Source organism: Apium graveolens, chromosome 8 (genome assembly GCF_009905375.1).
Source record: "Apium graveolens cultivar Ventura chromosome 8, ASM990537v1, whole genome shotgun sequence".
Classification (NCBI taxonomy): domain Eukaryota; kingdom Viridiplantae; phylum Streptophyta; class Magnoliopsida; order Apiales; family Apiaceae; genus Apium; species Apium graveolens.
Window position 1 is genome coordinate 204,831,064 of NC_133654.1, and position 8,040 is coordinate 204,839,103.

Below are 8,040 nucleotides of genomic sequence, written 5' to 3' on the forward strand. Positions count from 1 at the left end.
GAACTCAAAATCAAACGTGTGAGTAACCAAAACAAAGCTTGTGAAGAGTAATTTCAGATTCCACAACTTGTTTCACTGCAGAATCACTAGGTATTTTTCTATAATTTTATTTAATTTCAAATTAATTTGGATTTAATTATGAAATTTTAATTTTAATGTTGTTTGTATGATTTGATACTTGCATGTTGTAGAGAAATTATCCTGGTCATTTTGGTATATCATAATAGTGTTTTGGAGTTCAATAACATGTTCGAATTTGAGTTTGATTATTGATAATTGAAATTAGGGTTTATAATTAGTTTGAATGTTCTTAATTGAATTTGGGCGTTTTTGATTTGAGGGTTATTAGTTGAATTGAAGGTTACCAGTTGATAGATCGTTTACAGAGGAATCAATTGGTATAAATTTGGAGAACAGAGGATAACGGGTTCGAGCTCGCCGGAGTTTAGAACTCGACGGCGGCAGGAAAGTTTGATTAGATTTTCCGGCCAAATTCTGAGTTGTTTGATAAAAATGATTGTATGGATGTATTTCTGGAAGCAAAAGGAATAGCCCCTGTAATTTTGGTGTGGTTCTGGGTGGGTTTTCTGGTGGCCGGAAAGCTCGGGGTCGCCGTTAATGGCGACCGCCAGCGAGATTAAGGGGGTGAAGATGGTAAATTACCATTTCGCCCCCATAGTTGTAAAATGTTGTAAAAATTGCCCTAAAGTTTTCAAAACTTGTAAAATTAAGATTTCATTTTTAAAATCTTTCAAAAATTATATTTCCTTTTTACTTTAATTTCAAAAAATAATTTTTATTATTTAAAAATTCCAAAAATCATTATTTTAATTCCGAAAATTATTTTTAATTCAAAAAAAAAAGAATTATTTAATTAACTAATTTTAGTCAATAATTAATTATTTAATTGGTCAAATATTTTAAATATTAATTGATTTAATTAGTTATTAATTGATTTTAATTAATTATTTAATTATATTTAATTGTTTTATTTGATTTAAAATTCCGAAAAATAATTTTGAGTTTTAAAAATATTATTCTAAATTATATTCAAGGCTCGATAATTATTATTAAAGGGTTTTAAAGTCATATTCGGGTATTCGAACCATGTTATTTATTTATAAAATGATTCTGTTACCCCTTTTAATCCCGAAAAATGTTCAAAAATTCGTATTTAATACCCAGAAAATCATTTTAACCCCGAATCTTCTTTGAAAAGTTTTTTTTATCAAATACCTTACTTTTTATGTGCTATATGTGATCTGATTGATGTATAATATGCTTATGTGTATATTATTTGACAATTTTTGTCATAACTTTCAATCCGTACGTCGGATTCGGGTGAAATGAAGGGTAGATAGAAGCTTGTAACGAATATAATAAGATGAGAATAAGTATTGATAGATACTTGTAATGTCTAACAGAGGAAGCGAGGCGTAGAAAAGAAAAACAAGTAGTCGGTAGATAAGAATCGACCGACGAGCGCAAGTAAAGTGAAGGTCAACCGAGATAAGGCAAGTGTTCTGAACCTTTCTTGAAATATGTTACTTAGTATTCCAAATAGTTTTTGTTTTATATTGCAAGTGCTTTGAAATACTTAACCCTAAACCCTGATTCATCTTATTGATCTTTGAGCCATTAGCCTTATTCTTTGTAAACCATCGATTGTTGAATTCCCAGATACGAACCACAAATATACGATAGTACTCCAAAAATACATATATACCATACACTGATTACCAACATGGATTTATTTAACATACGAAAATTCATACCTTATACATCAGAAGACTAATCTTTGTAACCATTAAACCCTCATTCTTCAATTACCCGATTCTTTTACAGGCTCGAAGCCAATCTTTATACTTACCTTGTTATACCTTTATGGTGTTTACGAATCACCATATACTTTGAGACGAATATTGTTTATGATTTTACTTATTAATTTACATTATTTATTCTATTATTTTTATAGAATTGGATTATTTTCTAAAAGTGGACCAGATTCGTGGTCGTATTAGGCCAATGTGAGCCTTGGATCCAGTATATAGAGCAGAGTTGTGTGCCTTGCTCGGGATTAGTGCGTGACTGATCAACAGCCTAATCTTGATTTTTAAAATAAAAAGTAAATATCCAATTCTAATCATTGCTTAACAAGAAACTTGATTCTTTATAACATTTTATTTGATCATTGTTTAATCTCAGTATTGTCACTGTGACTTGCTGAGCTACTTAGCTCACTCTTGCGAATCTGTTTACGTTCTTTTCCAGTTAAGAAGGAAGTTGTTGGTAGCGAGGATCCCCAAACAAGTGTGCGAGCTAGGATTCCAGGTTGAGACGGAATAAGCTAGCTGAAGACTTTTATTTTATTTTTGAGTTTGAAAGTTGGTAAGAATGTTTTATTTTCAGATGTAAGTTAAACTAGTTGGGATTTGGTACGTTTGTAATGTAAATAAGGTTGTGGCTTGTGTGCATACTTTAACCTGTTGCGATTCATGGTTGTGTTAAGTAGGGTCATTGCATATATTATTTTCATAAATAGATTTATATATATATTATGTGTGTGTTGTGAACTCCAAACTTCTGACCCGGGTTTGGAGGGATCACATAATAGATAAGGAATTATTAATCCTAAATGTCTCCGGAATACTTCCGAGTTTTTGAGTAAATTATGCAGACTGACCCTCGATCTAAAAAATATATATATCACGCTACTCGCTAGCTTAACATATATAATACAATACTTTACTATATCATAATCAATCTCATCTTATAATATTTCATAATTAAAATTCAGGATAATCATGACATCATGCATATATACAGAAATTCATTTCCACAACACAATAGTAATCATAAGTAGGGTTCCTAAACTTTCCTGGTGGTTTCGAGGTGGAGGATACACGAGAGTTGGTCAGGAAATCTATGAACAAGGACATTATCATTCCGTTACACTTTAATCGTACTTAACGTCACCTTGTTAAATATGAAATTTTAATAATCGTCCAATGTGACTCATCTTACTTTAACTTGTTACAATCCATGGTTGTGTTAAGTAGGGTCATTGCATATATTATTTTCATAAACAAGTTTATATATTGTGTGTGTTGTGAACCCCAAACTTCTGACCCGGGTTTGGAGGGCATCACAGGTTTGGTATCAGAGCTACATATTATAAGTCATTGACACAAGCCTAGATTGTCGGGAATGGGTAGAGGGTTAGGATTAGGAGTAAGAAATAGAAAGATAGGAGGTTATATAGTAGGTTTTGATATTATTCGTGTTGTGATTCGATATTCTTATCTAGCGATGTGATTTTCAGACAGCAGCGATGGCAGATCCTATCATTCTTGTACCATCTGATCATTCGGAGCCTTTAGTTCGAGGACCGTCATCTGATCCACGCCCTGCTCTTCAATCAGTGTTAGCTATACTACCTCCTATTGTGACGGCTGCACCACTGCGAGCTATTCCACCCCCTAGTATGAGACCACCTATTCGAGGACCCCCTCCTGCTGGTTCTGACTCTACTGAACATTCAATTACGGATGCATTTTTCCAATTTACTCCACGCCCTATTCCATACCATCAGTTTGAGGTTTGTCTTTTGGAGCAGCAACACCTACAAGGACAGATCCAGGAGTTACTGCATATCATGTGTAGCAGAGATATCGGGAGAGGTGAGAGAGAGCTTAGAGAGAGGATTCAGGTATTTTGGAGAGCAGCTGCTGTCAGGTTATATGGAGCCACCAGTGAGGATGTCACTCCTGACTTTCTTGTGGAGTGGGCTAGATGGGTTTTAGAGGAGATCGGGGGACCATAGTTTCCATGGAGCTAGAATACAGAGTTGTTGTGATAATTGTTATATGTATATTAGTGTGTAGTGTGTCTCGGCAGATTTTTGGTTTGTATAAGACTAGACTTGCTGCCTAGTGGGTAGGCCTGTTGTACCTTTTACTTTTGTTGAAGCGTTTTCACGCTTGTACTACCAAACTTTGATATATATATATATATATGTATATATCAGTACCTTTCCTTTTCAACATTATCATTTACATTATTGCACCAGTTTTATCTTACTTTACTTACTGCACCAATTATTGTTATTCCCAAATAATCTAACAAGTAGAATTACCGAATGGGGGGGGGGTGAATGTAATTCTTGGTTTCTTCAAATCTTTAAAACTTCTTACAAATATAAATATAACTGTGTATGAATATGCTAAGTGTGAAGAAGAAATATTCAAGTATTCAAACACAAAGTAAATGAACAAGTATATTTAAAAACTTTCTGGTGGATTGTTGTTTCCACCAGTGTTGTGGATAAAAAATGAAGGTTATTATTTGCTGTATTTATTACTAAGATTCGGGAGCTCAAGGCCTTTAATGGCTGCTCTCGTGTATCGTAGCTTAATTCTGCCTTTACGAGATGCCTACGTATCTCTGTGAATTAGAGAATCAAGCCAAAAAACGTAGTTCTGATTTGTGGGGTGAGGCCCCTTATATAGATGTGGGAGTCCTTGAATTGGACTTGGTATAGGAGACTTGGTGGACAAGCCTCTGAATTAGGATAGACTTAGGAGTCCTAGGAAGTAGGAAGCTGATTCCTTATCCTTTTAGGTCCCCTTGAGGCTAATCTATAAGGATTTATATCCTTATCGGGACTTTTCTCAATAGCTGATTTTTCCCTTATTAATTAATTACGAAATTAATTAATAATTAGGGCTTTTGGGCCTTTTTTATTCCATCAGGCCTGATCTGGTCCATCAGGCTTAACCTTTCTGGTCTGAGTGTCATATATCTTTTTATTGGGCCTAGCAGCCCACGGCTTGTACAATTAATGCAGTATTTAATTATACAATCATAATTTATTTATCCCTATCATTTGCCCCCCAACTTTTGTGGTTTCGTTTTTCCGTAAAGTGTGGAGCGACCTACACATTTACAATGAATTTTTCCTTTTATTCAGGAATTATCTTAATTTCCAGGAATTTTTCCCTTATTTCCGGGATTTTTCCCTTATTTTCTGGATTTTTCCCTAATTTTCTGGGATTTTTCCCTTATTTTCTGGGATTTTTCCCTAATTTTCTGGATTTTTCCCTAATTTCCCGGGTCTTATCCTTAATTTTCTGGATTTTTCCCTAATTTCCCGGGACTTATCCTTAATTTTCTGGATTTTTCCCTAATTTCCCGGGACTTATCCTTAATTTTCTGGATTTTTCCCTAATTTCCCGGGACTTATCCTTAATTTTCTGGATTTTCCCTAATTTCCCGGGACTTATCCTTAATTTTCTGGATTTTTCCCTAATTTCCCGGGACTTATCCTTAATTTTCTGGATTTTTCCCTAATTTCCCGGGACTTATCCTTAATTTTCTGGATTTTTCCCTAATTTCCCGGGACTTATCCTTAATTTTCTGGCTTAAAATCGATCAGAATGCATTCAAAATCGATCAGGATGCAGACAAAATCGATCAGGATGCAGCCAAAATCGATCATGATGCAGCCAAAATCGATCAGGATCCTGATCGAATTAGCTCAGGATCTTACACTCTGGTCGACAGGATTCCTGATCGATTTCGATCAGGATTCTGACCGAATTGGCCTTCAAAGTGACACCCTAGTCGATTGCTACACGGGCTTAATGGACCAGGATTCCTGATCGATTTCGATCAGGACTCTGATCGAATTAAATGGCTCTCGACCATTCTGATCGAATGGAATATCGATCAGGACTCTCTTCTCCGTCGATCAGGACTCTGATCGATCTTAGGGGATTTCTTCCCTCCTGTTCGAATAAGATATCGATCAAGACTCTCTTCTGTGTCGATCAGGACTCTGATCGATCTTAGGGGATTTCTTCCCTCCTGTTCGAATAAGATATTGATCAGGATCCTCTTTTGCATCGATCAGGACTCTGATCGAACCATATTAAGGTTCTGGTCGATTTTTGACTTTTTAAATTCCACAGGAGCTTCTAGATTGTTCATGATACTTCTTGTAGATGGGCCTCTAGGTTGGGCCTGGCTAAATGGGCCTAAAAACGCCTCGTATTCCGAGCTTTTCGCCTATATAAGTGTAGTGTGGAGTGAGAACCCTCACTTCACTTCCCACTTCTCATTTTCTCTCACAATTTTCTCTAGAGTTCTCCCTTTGAGAAGGCGATTTCCGGCTACCAAAGCCACCGCAGCTCCACCATTTTCAAGTATTTCTGGGTTTCAAGCCTTCAACCGAAGCATATCAATGGCGGACCGTGACCTGGCTCATTTGCAGAAGATGAATGTCTCTAAAAGAGGTACAAACATTCAAATTCAATCTCCATATACTTCCCTCATTGATATGATTAACTCGAGAGGTGATGAATATCCTTCTCTATCTGAGTTAGATTCGTATAATCATGGTAACACTTTTCATGAGTTAGATGGTAGGATAGAGTCTATGAACACCCTGTACAGACTTCCACCCCACCTTAGGATCACTCCAGCCGCCCCTGGGGATAGGACCTGTAATTGGGAGGGGGATACCCTGTTCATTTATCGAGGAGCCCTGACCGCAGGTCTTAGGTTCCCATTTCACGAATTTATTCCTCGTTTACTAGCCGATGTACGAATCAACCCTTGTCAACTCCCTCCTAACGCCTGGAGGAACATTATCTGTTTTATGGTCCTTTGTCTCAGGAATAGCTTCCCTCTTTCCGTAGCAGTCTTTAGGAAAGTTTTCCAATTCTATAATAGTTCCATGAGTCAGCCGGGCTGGGTTTTAATTCGCCAACGGCCCAAAATTCCCCATATCTTTGATAGTAACTCTATAGTCGAGAACAACCCTAAATGGAGGGATGAGTTTGTTAGGCTGACCTGGGCTGGGGGTGATTGGGCCACACTCTTCCGTAGGCCATTTTGCAAAGTATCAGATGGTAGTCCTGGTAGCATCAGATTAACTGATGAGGAGGAGGTGGCCTACCAAGCCTTAATTTCAGACGATGGGAAAACAGACACCTGGACCCTTTTAGAGGAGTTTTCTTTGAAGAAAGTTGGTCTCTCCCAGGCCAGTGATAAGGGTAAATTTATACCTGCGAAATTATTTTTCCTTCTCTTTAACCGTACTTTTTCTTTTTTCTGGATTTTAATATTCCTTCTGCTTTTCCTTTCAGCTTGTGAGGCTATTAATAATGTCAATAGGCCCAAGGAGGGGGAATCTGGCCGCCAGAAGAGGGCCAAGTTAAACAGGGATCCCAGGAGCAAACCTGACAGTCCTACTTTCCTTAAGCCCCACGTCCCGGTGGTCGAGCTGGGGGACGATGTGGATCCTCCACTTAAGGCACATTCCTTCAGGCCTAACTGGGGCTTCAAGAGGAGCGATACGGTGGTTGGATCCACCAAACATGCCAAGGATTGGTCGTATCATTCCATCACTCCCCACGATTTCACTGACATTGTTACGGGGAGTGATGTCGAGACTATTGAGCTTCTGGGTTCTCAAGCCCAAGCTGCGGTAATTTTCTTTTTTCTTCTCTTCCTTTTGTGAATTTCAACTTTTCTTGTATCCCAATGAATTTGCGCCAACTCATACATATTTCTTTGCAGAGTAATACCTATTTCCAGGCGGCCCTACATCAGGCTAGATCTTGGAAGGGTAACTCTGATGTTTTTGAAAAGGAGATGAAGAAGTGGGAGGAGAGAGCCAAGGTCCTAGAGAAGAAGCTGGACACGAAGAAAGAGGAGCTGGCTAAGGCTCATTCCGAGCTGGTGAAACTTAGGAGCGATAAGGATAAGCTCATTGATGACTACATGGATTCTGACAAGTTTAAGAATCTCATGGAGATTCATGATGAGGGTCTTTATTCCCTACAGTTCACTCAGGGATGGGATGCGGCCGTGAAGGCTGTTTTTGAGAAGTACCCGGGCTTAGTCGACCCTAAGGACTTTATAAGTCCTGAGCAGGCTGAGTCAGAGGACAGCATAGACGCCCTCTTCGACTCTCCTCAGCCAGATGATCGCATCTTGGATCCTAACACTGCTTCTCCTCCCGCTTCTCCTGCGAAG